Genomic DNA, 9984 nt, shown 5'->3' with positions numbered 1-9984 from the left:
AGTCGCTTGTCCCCAGCACCTCTCCAGGCTTCCGTTACTCCCTCCAGAGCTGTTGGCAACACAAGCCACCCAATCCACCTGTTACCGGGTCCTGAACCTGGAGGCAACCGAGGCTGAGGGCAGGTCTTGCTTTTTAGCTGCATCCAAGGGGCCCCAACCAATGGCTTCACGGATGTCATTCTCCCTAAAGCAGCACATTTTGATAGAAGCACACTGTGAACCACATGTACTTCGTTTTGCTTTCCTCTTCTTTTTTTTCTTCAAATTCTTATTTAAATTCAAATTAGTTAAGGGATTCCTCGTGGCTCAGTTTTTTTTTTTAAGATTTATTTATTTATTAGAGAGAGAGAGAAGGGGAGGAGCAGACAGAGAGAGGGAGGGGTAAAGAACTGGAGTGGTTCGGTCCATTAAGCATCTGACTCTTGGTTTCAGCTTAGGTCATGACCTCAGGGTCGTGAGATCGAGCTCCGAGTGGGGTTCAGTGCTCAGTGCAGAATCTGTTTGAGATTCTTTCTCTCACCCTCTCTCTTCCTCCACTGCTCCTCCCTCTTCTTGCTTTCTCTCTTTTTCTCAAATAAATAAAATCTTTTTAAAATTTTTTAATTAACTTACAATGCGATATTGGTTTCTGGAGTAGAAATCAGTAATTCATCACTCACATCCAACACCCAGCGCTCATCATAACAAGTGTCCTTCATATCCATCACCCATCTGACCCATCAAACCTCTGTCCATCAAACCTCAATTCATTCTGTTGTTAAGAGTCTCTTACAGTTTGTTTCCCTCTCTCTTTTTTTCACCCGTCTCATATACCCATCTGTTTTCTTAAATTCCACATGAGTGAAATCACATGATATTTGTCTTTCTCTAATTTCTCTTAACATAATAAACTATAGTACCATCCATGTTGTTGCAAAAGGCAAGATTGCATTATTTTTGACGGCCGAGTAATACTCCATTGTATATGTACTACATCTTATTTATCCACGCGTCTGTCAGTGGACATTTGGGCTCTCCCCATAGCTTGCCTATTGTTGATAATGCTGTTATAAACATCAAAGTGCATGTGCCCCTTTGAATATGTATTTTTGTATCTTTGGGTAAATACCTAGTAGTGCAATTGCTGCATCATAGGGTAATTCTCTCTTTTTAAAAAATATTTTATTTATTCATGAGAGACACAGAGACAGAGATATAGGCAGAGACACAGGCAGAGGGAGAAGCGGGCTCCATGCAGGGAGCCTGATGTGGGACTCGATCCCAGGACCCCAGGATCACGCCCTGGGCCAAAGGCAAACGCTTAACCACGGAGCCACCCAGGGGTCCCAGGTAGTTCTATTTCTAAACTTTCTAAGGAAGTTCCATATTGTTCTCCAGAGCGGCTGTACCAGCTTGCATCCCCCGTTGTTTCTTGTATTGTTAATTTTAGCCATTCTGACAGGTGTGAGATGGTATCTCCTTGCGGTTTTGACTTGCATTTCCCTGACAAGTGATGTCGAGCATCTTCTCATGTGTCTGTTTGCCTTCTACATATCTTCTCTGGAAAAATGTCTATTCATATCTTCTGCCCATTTCTTAACTAGATTATTTAGTTTTGGGGTGTTGATTTTCATAAGTTCTATACAGATTTTGGATCCTAGCCCTTTACCTGATATGTAATTTGCAAATATCTTCTCCCATTCCATCAGCTGACTTTTACTTTCATTGTTTCTTTCCTTTGCCCTGCAAAAGCTTTTTATCTTGATGAAGTCCCAACAGTTCACTTCTGCTTTTGTTTCCCTTGCCTCCTGCAATATTCCTAGTAAAAAGTTGCTACAGCTGAAGTCAAAAAGATTGCTGCCTATGTTCTCCTGCAGGATTTTTATAGTTTCAGGTCTCACATTTAGGTCTTTCATCCATTTTGAATTTATTTTGGGGTATGGTGTAAGAGAGTGGTCCAGTTTCATTCTTCTGCATGCAGCTGTCCAGTTTTCCCAACATCATTTGTTGAAGAGACTGTCTTTTTTCTATTGGATATTCCTTCCCACTTTGTTGAAGATTAGTTGACCATATAGTTGTGTGTCTACATGTGTAATTTTTAATCTTCTAGTAAGCACATTAAAAACAGTAGAAAAGGGGGCAGCCCAAATGGCTCAGCGGTTTAGCGCCGCCTTTAGCCCAGGGCGTGATCCTGGAGACCGGGGATCGAGTCCCACATCGGGCTCCCCGCATGGAGCCTGCTTCTCCCTCTGCCTGTGTCTCTGCCTCTCCCTCTCTCATGAATAAATAAATAAAATCTTATAAAAAAAACTCTCTTAGAAAGATGCTGTGCTGGAGAGTGAGGTACTTTCAGGTGAATCCATTCAGCTAACTTTCCCCCAGCACTGGGACAGATATGCTTCCTCAGTTGGCTTATGTTTTAGGAAACATGCAATATGAAAAATTGGTGTTAATTACTAGTGTCACAATCACTGAAGTGAGATACTTATATCTAGAGGTGGATGAGACCAATCTGAGCAGAGAAATAGTAGGTCCATGACTCTTACTCTCTCCTTACTTGGAAAATGCTCACTGGAGGTCATGGGCACAATTGTCAGGAGTATTTGACCTGTTTTTGTTTTTTTTGTTTTTTTTTTTTCCTCTCACTCTCTTGCTCTCACATTCTTTCAATTAAATTTTGTCACCTAAACTTTATGCTTGACTTCTTTGCCCAGCTACATATGTGGTCCACTTGTGTATGTCAGTCCCACCTCTTAGTTATATTTCTACACTACCTGCTGTGTCTCCAGAATGTTTGTAGGTGACTACAAGCACTTTGGGAGTGAAGGGAAAGAGTTTTCTCCCAGTCTGGATCCCACTCAACATGCACCCAGTCCAAGGCGCAGAGCAAGGCCCCAAAACCTGCTTATTAGTGAGATCCTCCTGGTACAGGAGCTCTCTGAGGTCGTTCCTTGATTGTTAGACAGAAGAGCATCCAAGACCTTTTCTGGAGATTTGTGCTGCACTCAGCTCAGCTCTGCAGCCTCTTCCTAAGAGTTTTGCCTCTGAAATAATGTGTGTTCTGTCCTTCTGTGAGGGAGGCTGATTAATACCATTCCCTTCCTGTAACATGAGCCCTACCTGATGCAATGTTTCCATCTCAGGCAGATTTCCTGAAGAAGGGATCAGGAGAATGAAGCAGGGCATGGGTAACCATCATACCACCAGGCCCTGCTCTTAGAGGAGGTCAAGGGCAAAGTGAGATCACAAATACCACATGATTTCACTCATACATGGAATTTAAGAAACAAACAAACAAACTGAGAAAAGGCCAGAAAAAAACAGACTTAAATACAGAGAACAAACTGATGGTTGCTGGAAGGGAGGTGGGTAGGGGAATGGCAAAGTAAATAAAGGGGATTAAGAGCACTAAGAGATGTATAGAATTGTATGGAGGGAAGGAGGCAAGATGGTGGAAGGGGGTCCTTGTTTCATCTGGTTCCCCAAACTTACCTAGAGAACTTTTTGTTTTGTTTTTATTGAAGTTCGATTTGCCAACACATATAACAGTCAGTGATCATCCCATCAAGTGCCCTCATCAGTGCCCATCACCATTACCCCAACCCCCCTCCCACCTCCACTTCTGTAACCTGTTGCTCATTTCCCAGAGTTAGGAGTCTCTCATGGTTTGTCTCTCTCCCTAGATAACTTTCAAACCACCTTGAACACCTACAAATTCAACCTGAGATGTAAAGAGAGAAAGCTGGCATGCTACAGAGAGAAAGGTGACCACTTCTAACAAGGTAGGAGGGCAGAGAAGAGGAACAGAGGGGCTATTTCAGAAGATAAACAGCTGGGGAGGGATCCTTGGAAAGCCACTGCAGGAAAGTAGAGCCGTGGACACTCAGGAACTTTACAAATGTGCTCTAGAGAGAGTCTTCCTAACTGAAAAGTGCTCAGTGGGAATATAGGGCAGCATCACAGGAGGGGCAGTGGAGTCTCAATATTCCCAGAGGCACAGTAAGAGTAGGGGCATCCCAGAGAAAGAGCACAGCAAATTGCTGTCAGATTGTGGTAAAGAGCTGGAACTAGCAACCCTCCTGGGGCATCTGGGAGAGGTGGGTCGCACACACAGGCCAACAATTGAGCTCTCTCTGCCCCAGAGCAGCGGACAGAGCAGGCTATCCAACCTTCCCTCCAGGACAGGCAGAGTCAGGGAGGGCACAAGACAGCAAAAGACCTCCTGCCACTAGGCGTCCTTCAATTTGCACAAATCAGTGCCCCTACGCCTGCCCCCAGGAGGATCTAAGCCAGTGGCACTAAGAGACTGCAGTTTGGTAAATGTGGGGAGCTCTTGGCTCTGGGGCTGGAGTTCTGGCCACCACCATTTTTTCTTTCTTCCTCCTTTCACCTGGGAGAGGCAGGGCCTCCAGGGAACAAAGGCCTCACAGTACAAACAGCTTTACAGGGAGCCCAGCAACCTGACAAGGGGTGGGGAACCTGGACCCAGGCACAGACACCTGAGAATCAGCACAGCAGGACCCTCCTCAACAACAGCTGGAAGAACATGGGAACAGAAAGTTTACTGACCAAGCAACATTGGAAAGTTCCAATGTGGAGGGAAAATAGTATATAGAACTCGAGGTTTGTTGTTGTTGTTTTTATGATTCATTTATCTTTCTGGTTAAAAATTTCCAACATTCTTTCTTTTTTCATGCCTTAACTACAATATTGTATCAACGCTTCATTTTAAAGTTTTTTTTCTCCTTTTTGACATATATTTTAACAATTACATATCATAGATAAATTCTTCATTTTTGGATACCTTTCAATATATCCCATTTATTTTTTTAGATATGTAAGTTATGGGGGGGGAGGGTTGTCTTGTTTTGCTTTATAATTGTGGAATTTAGTATCTTCTGACATATGGACCAAAATATACTCAGAACCAAGTGGAGCACCATGTTGGTACACTCTGTGAGATAATATTCTCTCTTCCTTCCCATTCCGCCCCCTTCTTTTATATTGTTTTTGTTTTTACACTTGCTATTGCATATCTATATAAGTTTTGTGGGTTTATATAAATTTGGAATTTAGCACCTTCTAACCTACAGAACAAAATGCACTCACAATGAGGCTCACCCTCTTGGTCCACTTTGTAAGACCATATTCTCTCTCCCACACCACTTCTTCCCCACCATTTTTTAATTTTTATTTTTACTATTTTTTTAATTTGTTTTTCACTTTCATGGAGTTGCTTCTTCTTCTTCTTCTTCTTCTTCTTCTTCTTCTTCTTCTTCTTTTTCTTCTTCTTCTTCTTTTCTATTTCTTTTATTTTCTGGTACCTACCTCTCTGGAATTGTCTAGGGTGTATTTCACTTAGGTTGTGGTTGATATTTTTGATCCTGCTTGCTTGTATAGCCATTCTGCACTGGGCAAAATGACCAGAAGGAAGACTTCACCACAAAAGAAAGAACCAGAAGCAGTATTCTCTGCCAGAGACCTAATGGATATGGATTTATGTAGTATGTAAGAGATAAAATTCAGAAGTACAATTAAAAATTATTGGTGGCTCTGGAAAAAAGCATAAAGTACTCTAGAGATTCTCTTACTGCAGAAATGAGATCTAATCAAACTGAAATGAAAAATACTTGAACTGGTATGCAGTCTAAACTGGGTGCTCAAACTCCTAGGGTTAGTGAGGTAGAAGAGTGAGGGACATAGAAGACAAGTTGATTGAAAGGAAGGAAACTGAGGAAAAAAGAGAAAAACAATTAAGAACCCATGAGGAAAGGCTCTGGGAAATAAATGTTAATTTCAAAAGTAATGATATTCATCTTATTGAGATTCCAGAAGATGTAGAGAGAGAGAGGGCCACAAAGTATATTTGAACAAATCATAGCTGAGAACTTCCCTAATGTGGGGAAGGAAACAGGCATTCAGATCCAAGAGATAGAGAGGACACCCCCAATCAGCCAAAACCAATCAACACCCTGACATATAATAGCGAAACTTGCAAATTTCAGAGATAAAGAGAAATCCTAAAAGTAGCTTGAGACAAGAGATTCCCAACCCATAGAGCATAAAATATCAGATTAACAGCAGACCTCTCCACAGAGACCTGGAGGGCCAGAAAGGGCTGGCATAATATATTCAGGGTCCTAAATGAGAAAAACATGCTGCCAAGAATACTATATCCAGCAAGGCTGTCATTCAGAATAGAGGGACAGATAAAGAACTTCCAGGACAGACAGAAGCTGAAATAATATGTGACCACCAAACTGGTTCTGCAAGAAATATTAAGGGGAATCCTATAAGAGAAAGAGGGAGCCCAAAGAAACAATCTGGAGAAACAGGGACTGTAAAGGTAATACTATGACACTAAATTCATAACTTTTAATAGTTACTCTGAACGTGAATGGGCTAAATGATCCCATCAAAAGACTCAGGGTATCAGACTGGATAAAAAAGCAAGAGCCATCTATATGCCATCTACAAGAGACTCATTTTAGGCCAAAGGCCACCTCCAGACTGACAATGAGGGAGTGGAGAACCATTTACCATTCAAATGGTCCTCAAAGAAAACTGGGGTAGCAATCCTCATTGCAGATAAGTTAGATTATTTTAGATTATTTATTTATTCATTAGAAACAGAGACATAGGCAGAGGGAGAAGCAGACTCCCTGTGGGGAGCTGGATGCAAGACTCAAACCCAGGACCCTGGGATCATGACCCAAAGGCAGATGCTCAACCACTGACTCACCCAGGCATCCTCAGATAAATTAGATTTTAAACCAAAGTCTGTACTAAGAGATGAAGAGGGAAGACCTAACAATTATGAATATTTATGCCCCTAACGTGGGAGCAGCCAAGTATATTGATCAATTAATAACCAAAGTAAAGAGATACATAAATAATAATACAATAATAATAGGAGACTTCAAAATGGCACTTTCAGCAAAAGACAGATCTTCTAAGTAGAAAATCACCAAAGAAACAAGGGCCTTGAAAGACACACCAGACCAGATGTATTTCACAGATATATACAGAGTATGACATTCTAATGCAACTGAATACACATTCTTTTTAAGTGTACATGGAGCTTTCTCCAGAACAGAGCAACTACTGGGTCACAAATCAGGACTCCTGATTATCCCCTGCATATTTTCAAACCACAGTACTTTGAAGGTAGAACTCAATCACAGGAAGAAATTTGGAAAGAAGACAAATACTTGGAGGTTAAAGAGCATCCTATTAAAAAATGAATGGGACAACCAGGAAATTAGAGAAGAATATTAAAAATTCATGGAAACTAATGAAAATGAAAATACAGCTGTTCAAAATCTTTGGGATACAGCAAAGACAGTCATGAGAGGGAAATGCATCACAACACAAATCTCCCTTAAAAAAAATGAAAAAAATCTCAAACACATAAGTTAACCTTACACCTAAAGGAACTGGAGAAAGAATAGCAAATAAGGCCTAAACCAAGCAGAAGAAGAGAGATAATAAAGATTAGAGCAGAACTTAATGAAACAGAGATCAGAAGAACTGTAGAACAGATCAACAAAACCAGGAACTTGTTCATTGAAAGAATTAATAAGATAGAAAAACCCCTAGCCAGACTTAATGGAGAAAAGACTCAAATTAATAAATTCACAAATGAAAGAGGAGAGCTCACAACCAAAACCAGGAAAATACAAACTATTTAAAAAATGTATTATGAGCAGCTATATACCAAAAATTAGGCAATCTGGAAGAAATGGATGCATTTCTGGAAACCTGAAATTACCAAAACTGGAAAGGAAGAAATAGAAAACCTGAACAGGCCAATAACCAGCGAGGAAATTGAAGCAGTCATCCAAAGCCTCGCAAGGAACAAAAATCCAGGGCCAGATGGCTTCCCGGGGCAATTCTGCCAAATATTTAAAGAAGAAATAATATTTACTCTACTAAAGCTGTTTCAGAGGATAGAAATGAAGAGACTACTTCCAAACTCGTTTTATGAGGCCAGCATGACCTTAATCCCAAAACCAGACCCCATCAAAAAGGAAAATTGCAGACCAATATCCCTGATCAACATAAATGCAAAAATTCTCACCAAGATACTACCCAACAGGACCCAACAGTACATTAAGAGGATTATTCACCACAGCCAAGTGGGATTTAACCCCGGGATGCAAGGGTGGTTCAACATTTATTAAACAATCAACGTGATAAATGACATTAATAAAAGAAGAGACAAGAACCATATGATCCTCTCAGTAGGTGCAGAGAAAGCATTTGACAAAATACAGCATCCATTCCTGATCATAACTCTTCAAAAGTGTAGGGATAGAGGGAAATTTCCTCAGTATCATAAAAGCCATTTGTGAAAGGTCCATAGAGAATATCATTCTCAATGGGGAAAATTCGAGAACATTTTTCCTAAGGTCAGGAACACGACAGGGATGCCCCCTCTCACCACTGCTATTCGACATAGTACTAGAAGTCCTAGCCTCAGCAACCAGGCAACAAAAATAAATAAAAGGCATTCAAATTGGCAAAGAAGAAGTCAAACTCTCCCTCTTTGCAGATGACATGATATTGTATGTAGAAAATCTAAAAGACTCCACCCCAAGATTGCTAGAACTCATATAGCAATTCAGCAATGTGGGAGGATACAAAATCAATGCCCAGATATCAGTGGCATTTCTATACACTAACAATGAGACTGAAGAAAGAGAAATTAAGGAGTCAATCCCATTTACAATTGCACCCAAAAGCATAAGATACCTAGGAATAAACCTAATCAAAGAGGTAAAGGATCTATACCCTAAAAACTACAGAACACTTCTGAAAGAAATTGAGGAAGACACAAAGAGATGGAAAAATATTCCATGCTCATGGATTGGAAGAATTAATATTGTGAAAATGTCTATGCTCCCCAGGGAGCAATTTACACGTTCAATGCAATCCCTATCAAATTACGTGGACTTTCTTCACAGAGTTGGAACAAATAACCCTAAAATAAAAAGCTTCTGCACAGCAAAGGAAACAATCAACAAAACTAAAAGACAACCTACAGAATGGGAGCAGATATTTGCAAATGATCTATCAGCTAAAGGGCTAGTTTCCAAGATCTATAAAAAACTTATCAAACTCAACACCCAAGAAACAAACAATTCAGTCATGAAGTGGGTAGAAGACATGAACAGACAATTGGAGGAAGACAATCATATGGTTTCACTCATATGGAAAATATAAGAAATAGTGAAAGGGATTATACAGGAAAGGAGGGAAAATGAGTGGGAAAAATTAGAGAGGGAGACAAACCATGAGAGAATCTTAACTCTGAGAAACAAACAAAGTGTTGCTGAAGGGGAGGTGGGTGGGAGGATGGGATGACTGGGTGAGGGGCACTAAGGAGGGGATCTGATGGAAAAAAATATTGGGATATTATTTTATATTGAGATTTTAAAGTATTGAGTGCTTAATCTTAAGATAAATTGTTAGCAAAAAAAAAAAAGATAAAATGTTAGCCTTGACATCAAAACTTAAGTCACAGCTCTATAATTTTTTAAAAGATTCTGTTTATTTATTCATGAGAGACACAGACAGAAAGAGGCAGAGACATAGGCAGCGGAAGAAGCAGGCCACATGCAGGAAGTCCGATGCAGAACTCGATCCCAGGACCCTGGGATCACTCCTGAGCTGAAGGCTCAACTGCTGAGCCACCCAGGCGTCCCAATCACAGTATCTATATTAAAAAATAATACTAAAGTGCCTGGGTGGCTCATTCTGTTAAGAGTCTGCCTTTGGCTCAGGGAGTGATCCCAGGGTCTTGAGCATCAGGCTCTATGCTCAGCAGAGTGTGTGTCTTTCTCTCTTAGCCCCTTATCCCCCCCCCCCCTTTTTTTCTCTCCCTCCCTCCTCCTCCTCAAATAAAATAAAATAAAATCTTTATATAAGTTAAAAAAATAAAATTGTCACATCACTATATTGTGTACCTGAAAGTAATATGCACTGTTTGTTAATTTATTAAGT

Source organism: Canis lupus, chromosome 1 (genome assembly GCF_003254725.2).
Source record: "Canis lupus dingo isolate Sandy chromosome 1, ASM325472v2, whole genome shotgun sequence".
In the NCBI taxonomy this organism is placed as follows: Eukaryota; Metazoa; Chordata; class Mammalia; order Carnivora; family Canidae; genus Canis; species Canis lupus.
The sequence above is the reverse complement of the archived record's forward strand: the minus strand, read 5'-3'. Positions refer to the sequence as shown.